Here is a 19,322-nt window from a genome sequence, read left to right on the forward strand (position 1 = left end):
TATTTTATTGCTCTTATGATATTTGCTTATTATTTTTGAAAAGAGGTTCAGTAAGTTCTGGCTTATTCTGAAGTAAACCTTTTTTTTTTTTTCTCTTTTGTACATGCTCTAACTTACATACAGCTTCTTGAGCCAAAATAGAAAGGTGTTGTCTAATAAAGCAAAAGAAAGGTTTTCTTCTACATTCCTAAGTGTCACTGGCATGTTACTGAAGATTTTATACATGAAGATTCCCGTCAGAGGATTTTTGGCCTGATTATCATTATGTGATATGACACCCCTTCAAGCTAACTATCGAAGTATGGGTTTTGGTCTTCTGCTGATTTTGGTCTTGTAGTGCTGGAATTCACTTTCCTTGATATTTTCTCTTTATGAAAAGTGAGTTTGCACTAATTGTGATTTTGTGTTAAGTCTGTTTTAATTTAACTTTTTTTAATTATTATTTTCCCTCATGTCTGAAGCTGATTGTTCAAGGTTGAGGTTATACATGCTTAAAAAAACAGCCAAAGGACTTATTACATGGAATGACATATCTTCTGAGAACTGCACATTTAGAGTTTCAAATAGTTTGTGTCACATCAAACTAAAGCCTTTGACAGCTGTCATTCCAATATATGCTTTCTGACAAAGAGAGATTTATAATCTCAGAGACCAGCCTTTATTATTTGTATTTAATTATCCTTCAGCAGGAAATAATAACTGTATTTTTCTTCATTCCTTTTATTTTGTTATTATTGTTATTTTCTTTCAAGTCTGAAACTTGAATTGCATGTACATTTTTAACATCTTGTTTCCTTTTTTTTATTTATTATTATTATTATTTTTTCCCCACCTCTGTTTTTGCAGCCCTGGGGTAAACTCTGCACTCTTCCATAGTTAATTTAGACAGTTACAATTTCCTACCAAACTAATTAGTTAACATGGCAAACTTTTGTAATAAAATAGAGATAAATATATATATAAATAAGGTACTTGTAAAGTCAATAACATTGATCAAAACTTATCTGGAAATTGAATTCTAAGATAGCAATTTCTTTTGAGGAATTCTGCATCTAAAAGTGGAACTGACATTTGATTTTTATTTTTTTATTTTTTGTCAGATATCGAACTTTGAATAGCTATATTTTCTGTCATTTAAATTTTCAGGGAATTGGAACAATGTAACAAATCTACATATTTAATTTTCAGTCTTTTTTGGTGAAGATGCATAGCATAAAGGAGAAACAGATAATTGAGAAAGAACAGATTTTATGGATGCACTTCCACAAAATAGTTCCATATTCACTAATGTTGGCTTCTGATCACTGACATATCCAACCTCCTGTCTTTGTTACCTTTTTAGAGCTGAAGTTCTCAGAGCCATGTTTTAGACAACAAATTAAGACACTGAAATATAACCTGCTCTTTTCCAGTTGGAGCCGCAGCTGCTGACATGTTCTTGGCACTACTGCTGCTCTCTTGTTGAAGAATTGTTCCCAAGAGGAAATGACATTTAATTGTAGGCTAGGGTTACCTGAGCTTAGTTTGATACATTCAATCTCCCTGATAGCAGAACACATTCTTTTATAACTTTTTGAAGGATTTAGCAAATACAGTTGTTTGTTTATTAGTGTGAAAACTGCAGTTTTGCCTTTGCAAAAATCAAAACATTATTTGATATTCATTAATAGCTGCTCTATCTTCCAGCTGAACAAGATCATGCAAGTGCAAGTATTTCTCTTGGGGATGATGTTTTTTCACATCAGAACTATCGCTGATCATTGGTGCCTATGCCAGTAAAGATCATACCTAAAATAAAAGTTACATGACACCCATATCAAATAAACACTCACCTTCTATACCTTGTAGAAGTTACCAGACACCTACTGTAAAGTCACAGATACTGTCAACAGCTCAGTAAGGAACTTGGCTAAAGAAATGCAAGTAGAAACACAAAATTGTCTTTGTCCTGAATGTGTTTTTAAATAAGTTGACTGAAATGAAAAAGTAATAAAAAGTAGGTTCCTTAGTAGTCAAAAAAAAGGAAAACATTCAAAACTGTATCTAGTTTGCAACCTCTTTTGTGTATTAGGCACAGAATGTCTTTTTACAGTCTACTTAGCCTCCTTTTGTTAGCACCTAGCATCAGTCATGCCTGTGTTTAACAGTGGAAGAAGCATCATTCAGAGTAAATAGATTTCTTATAGGTGCAACACTAGTATAATTCTCCAGCCACCTGCTTGACTGGGACCGGCACAGAAAATTGAGCCAAAACTGCACTCTACCTAAAATTACAGCCATGTATGTTTAGCGCAATTAGTAGCCAGAGTAATTTAGAAAAGTATTCAGACTTCTAGAAAGCCTAGAGTTTGGCTCAGCATGTTTCTGGAGTAGGACTGGAAGCATGCAAATTCTACATAGTTAACTTTGAAGCCTACAGCCAAGATGAGTTGCGTGCATCTCAGTAGCTGATATTCAGAACCAGTATCAACATTATCCACCCAACATGGAAACACATCAGTATTCTGCAGATGGTTATAGTGTGAAGAAAATCAATCCTATTCAGAGACATTTCTTACATACTATGTAAGATTGTTTATCCATGAAGGTTGGAATTCCTCTGTATATGTTATGAGAAATTATTCTGAACAGAGAAGCTAATCTCAAAGCATATATGCTACAATATGCCTCTGAATGGTCAGGTATGGCAACAGAAGTAGTGCACCTTTTTAAGGAGTTCATAGAAAACATTTTAAGAACAAATTAGAACCTGTATCTTTTTTTGGTCAGCTTCTCAGTTTATGTACTAATATGTGAGGAATCTTTTTCCCATAAAAGCAATGGTAACAGAATCTTTGTGATTTTAGTATCCAACTACTATAACTTTACCTAATTGCATAGCTCTGAATACACAACATTCTCTTTCACTGCTCTCTGAAGTACAGACTTTCTCCTTGATCCACAGTCTGTAAATCTAATATTCATGTTCTAACAGGAGAAGCTTCCAAACCCTACTCTGTAACATTTGGAGTCATTGCTCCAAACTGAGGGCATTCACTTCAGCAGTTGACTCATATTTGTGCAGCCTGAATGAGAACTCTTCTGAAAAGCTAAGTAAAAGCAAAGTTCTTAATGTATTCCAGTCTCGGTAGATTATGGACACTATTCAACTCTGTATTAGCAGAAAAATGCACATCAATACTTTCCTAACTTGGAATCTTGACTAGTAACAGTATTTATTTTTAATTGGAAAGAAAATAAGTTGTCTGGTTTCTGAAAGAAATAACTGAAGGATAATACAAGATTTTTCATCTAGCAATACACTAACTGAGAGCACCATTTCTATCTTTATAAATACAAAATAGAAGGTGATTCACCAGTCAAGGATTTCAAAGCTTAATACCACCATCCCATACTGCCACCAGTCTGAGCTTTTAATACAGTAGTACAAATGCTTATTTTTGAATGTAATGCTTATCACTGTGGGAGTCTTACAAAGGAAACTTATAAGTTGCAAGATATATGGTGCTTTCCCTAATTAGTTATATACTATTTTCTTAAGTTGCCATTATTATTTTATATTGATGTACGTCTAATACACAAAATAAGAATCGAAATTAATCACAGTTAGGATATGTATACACGTGTATGTAAGCATATATAGTTATAAATTCATATATATTTTAAACACTGTATAAGTAATATATAGCATTCAGCAGAATATTACTCCAGTTTGCAATATGTATCCAGTAGCGATCATTTTTACAGCATATAGGGTCAGTACAAACCAAAGATACAGAGGTTTAGAAAAGGAGGTAGGACCGTGTGTTTGCTCAAAGGCATCTTAAATTGCTGGAATGAGTTCATATGGTAGTATAGAGCAATAGTAACGGTGTCATTATGCTGTCCTATTAAAGACATTAAAGCCCAGTAGCCATAGTAAAGCAGAATAATATCTTCTATCTTCTTTACTTAAAGGATTTATGCAACAGGTATAATATAAATACAGTTAGAAAGATATTTTTTATTGCAAGCACAAAACAGAAATATTAGATTCTTTACTCATCCATCATCATCCTTATGAGCATCTCAAACACTTGGCAACAGAAAATATTTTAAGTATCCCCACTTCATAAGGAGCATAAATCTGTTTATTTTGCAGATGAGGAAACCAAGGCATGGGTGAAGACTAATATCTTCAAGTCTCTTCATTTAAAGTGAAGCACTTTGTGTAGTAGTTAAGGACCTTCTTCATTTCTCAGTAGGTTTTAAAAATGTATTGACCATCAGCTTTTCGGAAAAAAATGTGGTGCAGAGATGTAGTTTCTTTACAATTTTAAATAGAAATATATATTAAAAAATATAAATAATGCCTTGTATTTACTTGTGAGCTAATGTGCTGTTTTATGATTGGCAGTTTACTGAGATTGAAAAGGGATTAAGTATTAATACAAATAAAAGTTTATAATATATCAGGTAATGCCCCAGGTAAGGCACTCACTTTCTAGGACATCAGGTTGACTGCCTGAGAATAGGAGGACAGTTTCCCTACTGTGTCATAGTATTTCTTTATGCAATTTTTCCACTCTTAAAAGAGAAGACTACGTGTTACTAAATAAGTATCAGAGAATACTTTCTTTAAAGCATTATCTCAATCTTAAAATCCTGTACTGAGTAGTTGTATTACTTCAGTATGTTATTCCACAATATCTGTGTATCTAAGGTACTTACATTCGAAGAACATATCCTGGGAGTATCCTTGGAATAAAGACATTTTCTAATTTTTGGAGAAAAACATACATTTTAGTTATTTCAGTTTCAAAATATAATGTAGTGTGCTATTCAGATCATATATATGGACAAGGATAAACCCATTTCGGAATATTTAACGCTTTCAAGTCTGCATTGAAAAATTTGCTTTCTTAAGCCATGTTTCACCTAGATTTGAAAACATTCTAACTTACGGACGTACAAAAGGAGTCAAGCAGAGCTGAAACAGTATAGATATTTTAGTGCACTATTATAATTTCAACAACATTCTATCACTTTTAGTATTGACACCATCATATATCAAGTAATGAAGGAAGAGCATCAGTCTTTTTCAAAATTCAAGACTTAAATAGAACACATAGATCAAGATGTAAGTTCACCTCTTAAAATATATAGAGAAATAATAAATGCATCAGCTGAAGATTAGATGAACATGGAGATCAAAATAATTTTTACATATCAGTAAAGCACTGATTATTTTCTTACTGGTGCATAACCATGTCCATGACTTGGGAGTCTATTTGAAAGACAATAGACAAAAGAAGGCAGAAAGGTTTATGTCTCTTTCCTTCCTGAGTCTCCCCTCATTTTGATTCATTTCCCTATCACAACCTATTTCTCAACCACTTCATAACACAGAGTTCATTAGAGGTTCATAACCCAGTTCATGATGCACTATACTGCATAAACGTGGTCTTAACCCATCCTTTTACAAAAAGATTCACCCTGTCTGTCACTGTTTAATGTTTCACTGCTGTAATATCTTTATTTCTTGTGCTGATGAATACAACTGCGACCATTCATCAGCAACCAAAATGCAGTTATTATATTTACTGAACCATTTACTTATTCCTTTTCTTGACCTTTTACTTTTCCCTTTGCTTTTTTTCCATTCATCCACATATGAACTAGTTCACTTTCCCAGCTCTTACTGTCTGCATGCTGTCTATTCTCACATAGCAACTTACTCCTTGATCATCAGTATGCATTTCCAGATCACATTTTTTAGTAATGGAATGCCATGATCTCTTTCTCATCTATCCAGATACTAGTGCCCATCTTATTATAAGCAAGCTTTCATTTTTCCATGTAACTATTTGTATACTGAAAAAATTTATTCAAAACATTTGAAATACCAATGCATAAACATCCCTTACTGTAATTTTTTATTCTGTTCCTTACTGAAAACTCTTTGTTAAGGTTGTTTTCTGGAGCCAAATAGTACTGATGTTTGCAAGACGGCCTTATTAGATTTTATTTCTTTAACATAGAGGAGTAAAAAAAAAAAAAAATTAAATTAAGGATTACTCCATCTGGAATCCACATTTCTTCCAGGCAAACATATTTTTTATTTTGAAATTGACTCAACAAAGTTTCATTTAATCTGCCTTGGAACTTACTTATCATAACTTGATCAGTTTTTTTCCTGGTACAGGGTCTCATCAACCTAGACTTACGCCCACTTAGGTATCACATTGATGAACTGTGAGCGCAGCTCTGAAAGCAATGCCTCCTATTTTATTATGTTGGTCTGCAAAATCAGAAGCAGATGTCAGTGGTAGGGATTGAACCTTCCTACCAATATTCCATTACATTTTGTTGCCATGTGACAGATGGCAGCAGAGGAGCAGTCTGACAAAATGGTGTGTGACATAGGAGAGATATGAAGCAAAGATTGTCATTGAATTCATTTTTGTGGAAAAAAAATTGCACCCACAGACATTCACCAATGCTTCTTTGAACAGTTACAGGAATCAAATCGTGGATGTCAGTGTAAGGAGGCAATGGGAGGTATGTTTTAGCAGTGGCAACATTGTGAAAAACAAGGCATGTTCTGGATAGCCACACAACTCTGGTACCATGAAATGGAAAGTGTCTTGATCAGATTATCCCTGTGAATTCATTAAAACTGGTGGCTATTAGAAAACAGTGTTGCATAGCTGAGAATTTTCTCTATTAAATAGTGATCTTGTGCTCTTTGTATCAGTTGTTATTTTCCATGGCAATAAACAGAATGCATTACTTTTGGAGTGACTCGCTACTATTTTCTAATTCTTGTCCTCACCCTCATGACATATACCCATTAGACCTGATTAAATAATGTCCTTCACAACAGCAATTTGAGAGAACAAAACACCAGGGACTGTAATGATTTGTGTTCTCAGCATGAATGTACCAGCAACCACTGAAACAGTTAACATACAACATAGATACCATAAAATTTAAGCAAGGCAGATATATTATAGTTTAGTTATTACAAAACAATAGTTTGTCAAACAAATAATTTGCAGAATTAAATAGAATAACTGTGATATGAAACTGAATATTATATATACAAAAGTATTTTCTTTTTAAAAAAAATAAGAATTCTCTAAGATACTAAAGAGAATTTCACAACAGGAGCAGATGTAGATTAGCAAACTTAGCAGAGACATTTACACAAAGAAACACGAAGTTATTAACTGAGGCTACAAATATATGCCTCAAGTACAACCCTGAATGATATAAATGACATGAACCAGGACAAATGCAAGAAACATTTTATGTAGTACGCAAGTGTGAGCATAACATGATTATAGCTTACAGGAAAACTTGTGATCCATTGATTTTACTTGAATAATTTATGTTAAACACTTCAAATCAGGGAAAATAGTAATGATAACTTAAAAAGCAATGTTTTAATAAAAAATCATCTTTAAAGACTTACAGTATAGCAGTAAAGCACATGTATAGAAATGACAATTTTTGCTCCAACGTTTTATTTTTTTCCCCCTAAATGTCATCAAGATATGGTCACGAGTAAATGACAAGGATAGAAATAGGATAAAAACAAACAAAAAAGCCAGGCGATAAGGCTATAATTTTCTAAGCTTTTGCAAAAATTGATTGAGAAGGGTACTTACGAGAGTTCAGGTCTGGATATTGCTGTTAAAACATCCCACCAACTTAGATACATAGCACAACAACTTTCACATTCACATTATGCTGGGAAGGAAGACCAACAATCTGGACCAGAAAGCAGATGCAGTAGGAGTCCCTCTTGAATGCCATCCAATGGATGATCTAGTTGGGCACCTATCTCTCAATATATATACACAGATAGAAGATAATATGGGAAAGGTAATATTCACCCTATCTGTTAATATTTTTCAATACTTCTGACAATCTACCATTAAATTAACTGGAATTAGTGTTTGCAAGCAAAAAATATAATGAAATATATTAAGTAGTCTAATAAAATATTCGCATTTAGCAATTATTCTTTATTAAATATCAATAGTCTGCATAGTGCTCCAAACATGATGCTGTCATATGATCAACCGCTCGAGAATTCTGAGAAAACAGTGACTCAGAATTTGCTGAATTACTACTAGTGTCTAGAGGTTTGTTGAAGCATACTGTCTCTGTTATTCAGAAATATTTTATATATCATGTTATAGCACAGGGAATCCATGAAAAATAAATTAAAACCTTGGAGTTTAAATAATAGAATATAAAAAATTAGCCTAACCTACAGCAGGGTTATAATTATTATCTTTTCCTCCTTCCTATCAAATCCTGATTGTAAGTAAGATTAACTAAAAAAAAATAAAAAATAAAACGATTACTCCATCACAAGTTCATGAGAATGTGCGATCAGTTAAAATATAAGAAAATATTTATCCTCCTGAGTAGCTAATGAACAAAATTTCCCGAAACAAAAAGATTAGCTTGACTAGTACTATATTATCATACTCATTTTCTGGTTGTTGACCTGAATAGAGTCAGCCAGTCTCAGGCTAATAGAAACGTAGGCCTTAATGGCTTTGATCCACCTCTTCTACTAGCCTCTTTGTACAATGCTTTTTTAATAACTTCAGTTCTGTAATAAGAAAACAATAGCAAAAAGAGCTTATGCATGGTGTATGCTAGTTTTTTAGTCACGCCTCCAGTAAACTACTGAAACATGAGGACCTAGCATATGAAGGAACAGCTAAGATGTTTGGGTATTTCACTACAAAAGTGCCATACTTCCCTCCAATTCCTAACACAACTCAATTTTTAACAAATATGCAGAAATTTCGCGAGCATGTGATGAAAACAGAAAACGTTTAGCCCTAGGGTCTTCTTTCAGTGCCCCCAACAAATAGAAGCTGTGAAGTTTTAATCAGGCTTTGTAAGAGGAATGGTCTTTTTAAGCTTATGTATATGATATGATTGGTCACCATCTATAGAAAGTTTGATAACTTTCTATACCATTCAACTGAGATTACTTTAAATCATAGAATAAGGATATAGATTACATCAGTAACTACAATACTATGGAATAGCTATCTACAAGATGACTTACAAGATCACTGGAGACAAAGTTGACAGTCAAATGCCTAATGAAACTGTTCTGGTAAACAAGTAAAATACTAATGAAGCATTTACGCTATTTTTTCTGACTATATCTTTACTATCTCACTATTACAAAATGCCATAGCACCCATGATTTCTGGGAAGCTAGGCCTATGCAGGCACTGAGGAAGGTTGAAGTAAACATATTACCTCCACCTGCAAAAGCATACATATGGAAGAATGAGTAGGATTGAAGAATACACAGCTACTGAGACTGGACCAGGAAACTGACAACAAAGCTGTTGTACCTCTTTTCTAGCCTAAGCTTATTGAACAAACAGGTGACCATAGGTTTCAAACTGGAAACTTTGACCTAGAGGGACCAGTCTAGCAGCAATCAAATCTCAGACAAGCAGGTGGTTCTGTTCTTCCCTCTACATTTATGAAACAGGTAGAAGAACCCCACTGCCTTATGCCTCTGTGAACTAAGATAACTGACTCATTTAACAAGGGGACATATTAAAGTATCAAAACAAACCTTAAATATTACAGACAGCTATAAAGGTTTTTGAATTCACTGAAAGGCATTTATATACGGTACTTGGATGCCACTTCATTGTGGTTTAACCTGGCAGACAACTAAGTACCACACACCTGTTTGTTCACTTTACCCTTCCTCCCTCTTAGCCAAGAAAATGAGAAGAAAATTTGAAACACAGTAGAATTCATGGGCTGAGGCAAAACCTACTTACTAAGGCAAAAAATGAAAACAGGAACAAAAACACAATTAGAACTACATACATATATACACATATATATACACAATACAATTACTCACCATCAGCCAACTGATGCCCAGCTAATAACACAACTGCTGATTGCTGCCCTGCTAGCAATCTGAGGTCTCTCCACCTGCCAACTAACACTTAGCTAATCCCTAAGCAGTACTACCCTCTAGCCAGTTCTCCAGGGCTTTATGGCCTTCCTCATAGTGACAGCTTGTATGGAGTAACTCCCTGCCTAATTCAGGCCACCTGTACTGGCCTGCTGTGCTGTAAAGGCAGTGGCTCATCCCCTAGCGCCAGGTGTGTTTTCATCATTCAGTACTAGCCAAAGTGTTGCTGTGCTATTAACACTAGGATATGCTTTTATATGCTCTTCCCTTACACATCCTGTATCATATTGATGCTTGAATAGTAGAATCCCCAAAAGATAATGATCAGATGGATATCAAGAAAATAGATTTTTCTTATAGTTACTAAAAAAAAATCAATCTAAATAGACAATAAATAATTTAATGAGGATATTTTATACAAATGTGTCTTTCAATTCTTCTTTTTTTTTACTTTTATTTCACCTTTTATCAACACACAAATTCATTTGATTCTTGAACAATACATTTATAAGACTTCATGTTTATGTGCATATTTCAATGTAGGCTGAGATTGCCAGAAGTAACAGCTAATCTTCTTTATATAGCAGGGTGCTGAGTAGGCTTAAAAGTCCTTTGCTTCTAGAATGCAATGTAATTATAAGATGTGATTACAACTGATTATAATCAATCAGCATAGTCTTAAGTGTAATTTATATTGCTGCAGCTGTGGTTAGATTAAATCATCATATAAAATACAATTTCTCCAAGATATGTAAAAATTATTTGAACAAACCCAAATATGGTAAACTCATAATGCCATAAATATAGTTTAAATGATGCCAATTACATAATGGTTTGGGGCTCTGTGTATCACAGAATAATTTTCCCCACACAGAGGATATTTCTGACTCAATACACAGAACTGTCCTTTTGTTACAGTGACAGGACAATCCTTCTGGTCTTCTGAACTGTTCCTTACACCATCTGTCACGTAAAATGTGTCACTACCAGCACCAGAACTACCATAGGTAATAAGAGCTCTTTGAAACAATAATAGAAGCTAGCTATAGGAGTTTACTGAACAACATGTTCTAGTAGGGTAAGACCCATGCTAGCTGTCAAAAACTGCTGAGTTCTCATTGTAGATCTGCTAAGTGGCTTTGTTCAGTTTCTACCCTCCATCTGGAAGTCCGTGCTGCAGCTGGGAAACATAACTGCAGATATGCATCAGCCAGCTTTGCTGCAGCTTGACTGGAACCTCAGCAGCTATCCAGGCAGACACAGCTAAGGGCATGCTGCAGAGGGCTGCCTGATCTGTGGGCCAGCAAGAACAGAGTGTGAGTCACCGTGGCTCTCTTATTCTCTGCACTCACGCATCTTTTGACTGCCTGCATTTCAGTTCTATTTCTGATCTTGCTGAAGGGTTGACCTCACTTTTTAGTTTTCAAAGTGGCAATAACAATGCATACTCCCTTCCTTAGGGACATTTTGAGGGTTAATAGAACAGTTTCTCTCTTCTTTCACTTTTCCATACAGTTTCTGGTTAAAAAAAAATGTCTCCAAAGAATATCTTGTATTGGAATCTGAGCTTAGCAAAACTATAGCAGGAAAAAGATAATTTAAAATCATAAGAATATATATGTGTGTGTGTGCATATATACTCACTCAATGTTATTTGGAAATACATTATAGCTTTCTGCTTTAATGTGAGGAGAAAATAATCAACTGTTTCCTCCCCAGAATGGTAGAGTAAGAAATCTACAATGATTTAAATAACTGGTGCTCAGAAAAAGCACTTCACTGTTAATGCATAAGATTCTGAATTCTTCCTTGCAACCCACATTGCTTGGATTACGGTGAGTCAGAAGTGAAAATGTTGTTTTGTATACAAACCGCATTTGTATCTGTCTAAATTAAAGTATACTTCCCCAAAACTTTTCTCAATGAATAGTAAGTCAAAGCACAACTGCTACCATTATGAAAAAGAGGAAAAAAAAAAAAAGAAATTCAATAAAATTCAGACTTCCCATAGGAGCACATTTATTTGCTTACTTTCCTCAAGAACTAATATATCATGACATCAGCAGAAAATTGTAGAGCAATAGGTTAGTAAACATATAATTCAACCAGCTACTAATGTTCAGGTATTTAATAGTTTGGGTATGAACTCTAAATTTCTCTAGCAATTAAATTATTTAAAAATAGATAACTATTCTTGAAATTATGATACCTCATTAAGAACATGTACCCTAATTTTTCATGTTTAATGAAGGCACACTGAAAGACAGTTTACAAAAACATGTGTTTAATAGGCTGGAAACTGAGCCCATTTAATTCATATATTTCTTAATAGAAACATACAGAGACTGTGAACTGTGAAAAGCATTGAGTTGTATAAAAATATACAATGTACATATAATTTTTTTAAACATCACAGTTCATAAACTGGTAGCGTATTTCCTCTATATTTCTGTCAGCATTCTCTCTGTCCACATAAGCTTATCAATTACATCCCTTTTTTTTGTGGGTTTGATCCTCACAGCGAGTTAATGTGACAAGGAATAATTTTCTTCTAAACTTAGTGATTGCTTTAATTCTTTGCTTCTCTATTTTAATTCCTATGTAACATTTTCTAGAACAGTATCTGAGAATAATAGAATTGTTGCTAGAAGCAGAAAAATATTTGTTGACATACTTGTTAAAACGTTAAAAAATGTGGACATGCATTCTAATTTTGTACCTAAACTAGAACTACTTTAAAAATAACAATATGTTATTCAAAAGTATATTCAAAAATAATCTGTGTGTTCAAGTATGAACGGTTCATACCCAAATGGTATTTTTCATACAGATTAAGTATAATGCCAAATTCCACAAATTTTATGATCACCGGCCTCCCAGTATGATCATGTTTTAAAGTAGTTTAAATATTTTTTAACCTGCCACTTTCAAACCCAAATGTCTGTTTATTTTTAATTTAACTATACTGTACCAAATGTGGCATAATTTCAACATTTAAATTTGAGTGTTCTTCAAACTTCCAGTTGTAAAAGTTGTTTTTCTTGTTCAGTAATGAGTCTGCATTTGAGCCAAGCAGCTGCATATGAAGGCTGCCAGGGTTCCTCTTCACACACTTTTCAGTTAGCTAACTTTAAATTACTTTAGGTATGGAAAAATCTATTTTACTTCTTTAAAAGGAGAGGTCAGAATAATGTCAGCCAATAGACAGATCTCTTACATATATAAATACTTTTCAATATTTTGTATGTTTAATATTTGTTTTTTGTTTATATGTTTACTTTGATAAGAGCCCAAACAAAAGCAAAGTAAAAAATGTTTCTTTTTTGCTATAACAGTTATTTCTAATTTGTTTGCCTGTGATTTTAAAATGAATTCTGATCCAAATAAAGAACTTTAAAGAACATACTTCAAATAATCTCTTCAAACTAGAAATTTATCAAGAGTTGTAAACTAGAAGTTATCTTTATACAAGCACTATAGAGTAAGGGGACAAACTCACAGACTAAGACATGAAGAATGCACCTAGACTGTTAGGAAAACGTTCAAGAACAACTGTCAGGCATGGTGCATAAGCAGCCATGGGTGCTCTACTGATCAAAATGGTAATGCTAAGACTAAAACATGAAAGAATAGCCTGTTTACTTTGTTTCACCCATTTGAATCTTCAGTTGCCAAAACACGTATTAAATCCTTTATAAGGACTTGTATTGTTGACATGGAGGTGGATTTATTTGTTGATTAACAATGCTCAAATATTTATCAAAATTTAGCCAGGAAGAAACATTCACTAAATCTATTTGTAAGTAATAAACCAACTATTTAGATGGGGATATATTTATTAAGGCTATTCATTAAGCTGTCTGTTTTTGTTTTATTTTGTATTGTTTTTAAAGAGCCCAAATCCACCATTAAATAACTTAATGAATCTCAGATATGGGCTTGCCTGCTATAATGATAGTAATGATATAAAATAGATTTTTCCCCTTTAAGCATTAATATTCTGAGCGAAATTCTGAAGCTCATTTCTGAGCAACTCAAAAAGTGACTACAGTAGATGGTTAGTGAATTTTAATCTTAATATACTTCACTTATTAAGAAGAAATAAATGCCTAAGAATACCATTCACAGCGAATTAACTCAGAAGTTTCTTCTGTAAATGAAAAAAAACCCACCAGTTATTTCTGATGTTTAAAAAAGATAAACGATAAATGGTGAAACAACAATAAGAAAAAAGGAGAATATACTTTTAGATTTGTTGAAATATTCTATCTATACTAACGGTATGTCTTCAGTAATCTTAAAAAAAAATTCCTATTTATAAAAAAATGTTCAGAATTTCCTACTTATTAATTAGATGAAAAACTCCATTAGTTATCTTTTACTGAATTATCTGAACAGTTTTAGTGTCCAGCATGACATTCAGATAATGAACACAGGATTTTAATGCTATCACTAATAAACACACGGATTATTTTTTTATTATATGCTTAAATACCTAATATTCATTGAGTCTTAGAACCTTAGAAACAGCAGAACCTGTGTATTATCAGTATTCCTTGAATCAGATGCTGAAGAAAGTGGTAACAGCAATTACCTCCTCAGTGTAATTGTAAACTGCTAGATCTTCAGGTATGCAAAGCCTGATCTGAAGACCCTTTGCATTGAATTGGCCTTGTGCTAAACATCATAAAATTTGCATCAGGCCATTATACTCCATTGTCTTCAGAAAACTATTCAAGAATAGAAATGATAGAAGACCTGCTTTTCTTAATGTGTCTTGTTGTTGTTGTTCCCATGAACTGCTAGCAAATACTGTGGTACCTGGTATGTTGGTTAACCTGTATGTAGAAAGCACCGTTATAATTACTATTCCATATTACAATCCTTTATGTAAATCTGGTTATGCCTCAGTGATTTTATAGTGACTCTGAATACTTACAAAGACCTACATGTAATGTGGATGGCTGCAAATGAGTGGGCTTTTTGTTAATTTAAATAGTTACGTATACAGTATCTCCAACAAATACAGAATAAAAAAAATAGCATGGGCATTTCAAAATGTGCTAGTAAATACTGAAACACTTTTAAATGTTTTTGTGAGAGAGACATTTTAGAGTAAATATTAAATAATGGAAATGTGTTAAAATATGAGATTTTAAAAATTGATATTAGGGTTTTATCTCTTCAAACTGCGTTTCAAGACATTTTTCTGTTTGAGAGACTAGGACATACAGATTTTAGGCAAGCGCAAGAACTATGTGTTTAAACATTCATTTTGTAAATTCAGATTGCCAGCAGCACAGTAGTGACTTAGTAAAATAATATTTCAATTATTTGAGAATATTGTTTTATTACTGAAGTATAAATCGATGTGATTTGATTCATTATTTTTTCAGAATGATAAAGTAATTAAAATAGAAAAGTCTTCAAGGGACTTGCATTTTACATTTATTTTACAATTAGTGAGAATGCAATACAACAACACTACATAATGTGAGATTTCTTTCAGCAGTATAATGGTGAATTGTGTTCATTAATTTATGTTTTAGCTTGATGATAGTTATTCTATGTCAATTATTATTTAAAGCCAAGAAAATCAATCCATAGGGATTATCATGGCATAGCATCAGAACTGCTAATTCCTGAAATAAGCATCTTATCTCCTACGACAAATATACAAAATTAAGAGATTTAGTCATTAACTCAATTTCAATGTTACTAAAATTATTCTACTTCTCGAAAAAAATATATAATTTTTCAAGTTCAAATTTTAGCTCCTTCTGTTTGTCTGGTACTTGTAAGCTCTCTTACCAATCTAATAGGGATGGTATAATTCTTAGTACAAACTGGATATATAGTTATTAGATAAATAAAGTAGATGATATGAGGGCAATGATAAGTGATAAAATGTGTATCATTAGGCCAGTAATAATATCAAGTATAATAAAGAAGAAAAGCGGAATAAAAATTATCCTCACAAAATATGTTATTGTTCATCAGATGTTCTTAAATCAAATAAATGATATAATGAAAAACATGACAATATGATTTTAAGAATATAGTACTTGAAAGGATTATTCTGAACCTTCTTGTATTAAAAAGGAATAAAAACATATGATGGCATACACAAATATAATGCACTCCACATTTATAGATGAGGATCTGTAGATCCATAATATACATTGAAATTAATTTTAATTTTATTTCTTGAAGCCCATATATGAAAAGATCATATAGGTGAATATAACAATGATTGTACTTTCCTCACATCTTGTTTTTCACTCCATTTAATTTTAAATGTTATTTTAATTAAGCAAATCCAAGTTATTTCACATCAGGAAATCCAATCATATAAAAAATATTGTTAAATGTAATGTGTTAGAGAAAAATTATAACTCACTGTGTGATATTTTATGATAAATGGTGAAGCGGTGACAAGATCCTAATTGTATTAAGCAGTTTTATTTTCTTGAACTTGAGTATGAAGATGACGGTTGATGATAATTGAAGTCATAAATGACTTTCCATTTCACTAACATCTTCTCATATTTCGGGCAAATATAACAGTCAAACTTGTCACTCTAAGGTGTTTGGCCAGTGATATTAATTTGTCTTAAGGAACATTATTTATGATTATTTATTATTTGCTACACATCAAAAATGGAGCGCTACAAATATAGCAGCTTTGTTGTTGGCAATCTTAATTACTATGATGAGTTTTCTCTACAAATCAAACTCAAACGAGCATAACCTTCATTCTTGTCTTCCCCATGTTCTAGTGTTTGAAGATAACAATTAAACAACTGATGCATAGCTACATTTTTCCCAAAATACCAAACTGTTAACGTGACAAGTATGTGCAATTTTTTAATCTTTTCTTCCTTGTACAAACACTTTTTCTCATAAAGTACTAGGGCTTCTGACCACCTTTTCATGTACAAAGCAAATTGTTATTTTACAAAATATAGTAACTTACTTTTAAAATTGTATTTGGCCTCCTTCCAATGATCCATAAGTAACTTTTACTAAATGTGAACATTATTGTTTGCTTTTAAAAATCTCACTATATGGTAAATCATATTTAGAATCATGTATAGCTTTTACCAATGTTTGTATGAAAAAAAATGAACTTCATAATTTCAGATTTTCAGACAAAAAATATTTGTTGACTTTGAAAAAGGTAGACTGATTTGCATGATGAGATGTTGTACATACTCTAATTCTCTTATGTTTCTAATTGTTTCCTGACAAGTATCTTTTAATCAATCATTTCTTTAATAGAAAAAATTTTGAAAACCATTTTCAGAACAGGACATTAGACATTTAAGGACCAGAAGAACTATGGATTCCATTCTATGAAGGATTTGATTACAGCTTCCACTTAGTAGCAAGCTTTGTTGTTTCATTTACAGCCACCATCTAGTACACAAACACAGTATATTGGAGAATAAATAAGATGTTGATTGCATTTCAATTCCTAATTAATTTTCAGATGATGATCATCATCCCCATTTTTTTACTGAAGAATATACACAAGTGACACAACATTTTGGTAGGAAGAGACAGTGAAATACCAAGAAAGGTGGTACTGAACTGCCAGTGTCTCCCTAGAGTGTGTGTAAACTGGAAGGCTAAATATGCCTCCAAGTTTATGGGACCTATGTTAGATTAAAGATTTTCAAAAATTGTTCGTTAAGTGGAAAAGCATAGAGGTTTGTAGTACACTAAGAAATAAATTATTGGCTAACTGTTTATTTTACCTATGATTCTTAGAAACCTTTTCACTGTAGTCCACTCTTCTCAGTTGAGCTCAGTTTTTCTCTAATGCACAAACAACAACTTCTGTCATCTTCACTTTATGTCTGCCAGCTGGTATATTGATGCAAAAACTTAGGCCAGCTTATTCCCCTGAGGTTGAACCATTTTATAGCTCAGAGTACTGAATATTTATTACAGAACTAAATTATTTTGTGGAAAGGCTTCACATTAACTCTGTATGTTAAGAGTTCATTAAGGAATACTGGAAATCTACAGAGAAGTACAAATTCCAGCATGACAGTGCATTTTAGTAGCCATACCAACCACTTCAGGAGATTTTGTCTCAGCAGCTTTCTTTCCTGAAAATGAATAGTAAGGTCAGTAATTGCTGGAGTACCAGCAGGTTTCTGAATCTTAGGGTACAAAATGAAGGGTTGCAGAAGGGAGGAAATGCATCATGCAAAATTAAATGAAAGTGGTTTTTTGTTTTGTTTTGGTTTTGCTTTCAAGAAGTTTTTGTCTACAGTTTAATTCTAGCATACTAAGTTGATGAGCTCTGTGTTTAAAGACTGGTATCGTGTCTTTGAAGATACCTGAATCAGTAGTCATTAATTTACAGAAAGACTGCGTTTGAAAAAACATAGATAGTGAAATTGAATTAAAGTTCTATTACTAGTTATTCAGAACACAGCCTGAGTCAGATGTGTAATCAAAACTTCAGTTCAGCATTGTGAGTAGTGACAGGATTTATGGTTTCTAAATACGTAGCAGTTCTACAGAAGTCTCTTCCTCCCCCTTTTCCCTCCACCTTAAAAAGAAATTCCTGACTCATCTCTTTTTCTTCTGCTCTATTTCCATGTGGAAATGGTAGGCACTAACTAAAAAAACAATGTAAAAAAAAAATCACTTATCAGAAGCACAACGAGAGTACAGTGAAAGGGTGTTGAAAGCTCAAGGTTGCCTTGATTTGCCCTCTATTTGTGCTACAAAACTATTTACAGTAGTTATCAGCAAGAAATTGAAGAGTAAGTTCCAATTCTGAACTACTAATGGTAAAGAATTTTTAATTCCTCTGCTTGTACCTAGGTAAACATTTAATTCAAAAAGAAATAATGAGGATCAGTGTGATTTAGATTTTCTATTACATGGATTAAATTTCAGGTACATATTTACATAAAATGAAAATAAATCACTATTTTCAAAGTCACTGAACACAAAAGAGATTTTTTATTTAAACAATATCTGTAACAATGAAAATTCTGGTCAAAAGTGAACTTTATACTGATAGTAGCAATAGCTGTTATGTGTATTGCCCTCCTGCTTAAATAACATCACCTAGTGATGCTATCTAAAAAACAAACAAACAAAACCAAACAAGAAAACAACTAAAACAATAAGCTAATTTCTTGTTATTATACTTTGAACTCATATAAGTGAAACTCTGCTCTGTAGTTTATGAGATTCTTTGATAATGTTCTTTAATGCATTTTAACAGCAAGTTTCATTTTATTTCTGGGTAAAAAGTCCTAAGTATTTGACCTTAAATAAGTACTCTACTGGGCAACTAGAAAATCTGGCAGTAAGATGACATCTCTATGAA

This window comes from Cyrtonyx montezumae, unplaced genomic scaffold (genome assembly GCF_038088225.1).
Source record: "Cyrtonyx montezumae isolate F1298 unplaced genomic scaffold, pur_monq_1.0 scaffold_1, whole genome shotgun sequence".
NCBI lineage: Eukaryota > Metazoa > Chordata > Aves > Galliformes > Odontophoridae > Cyrtonyx > Cyrtonyx montezumae.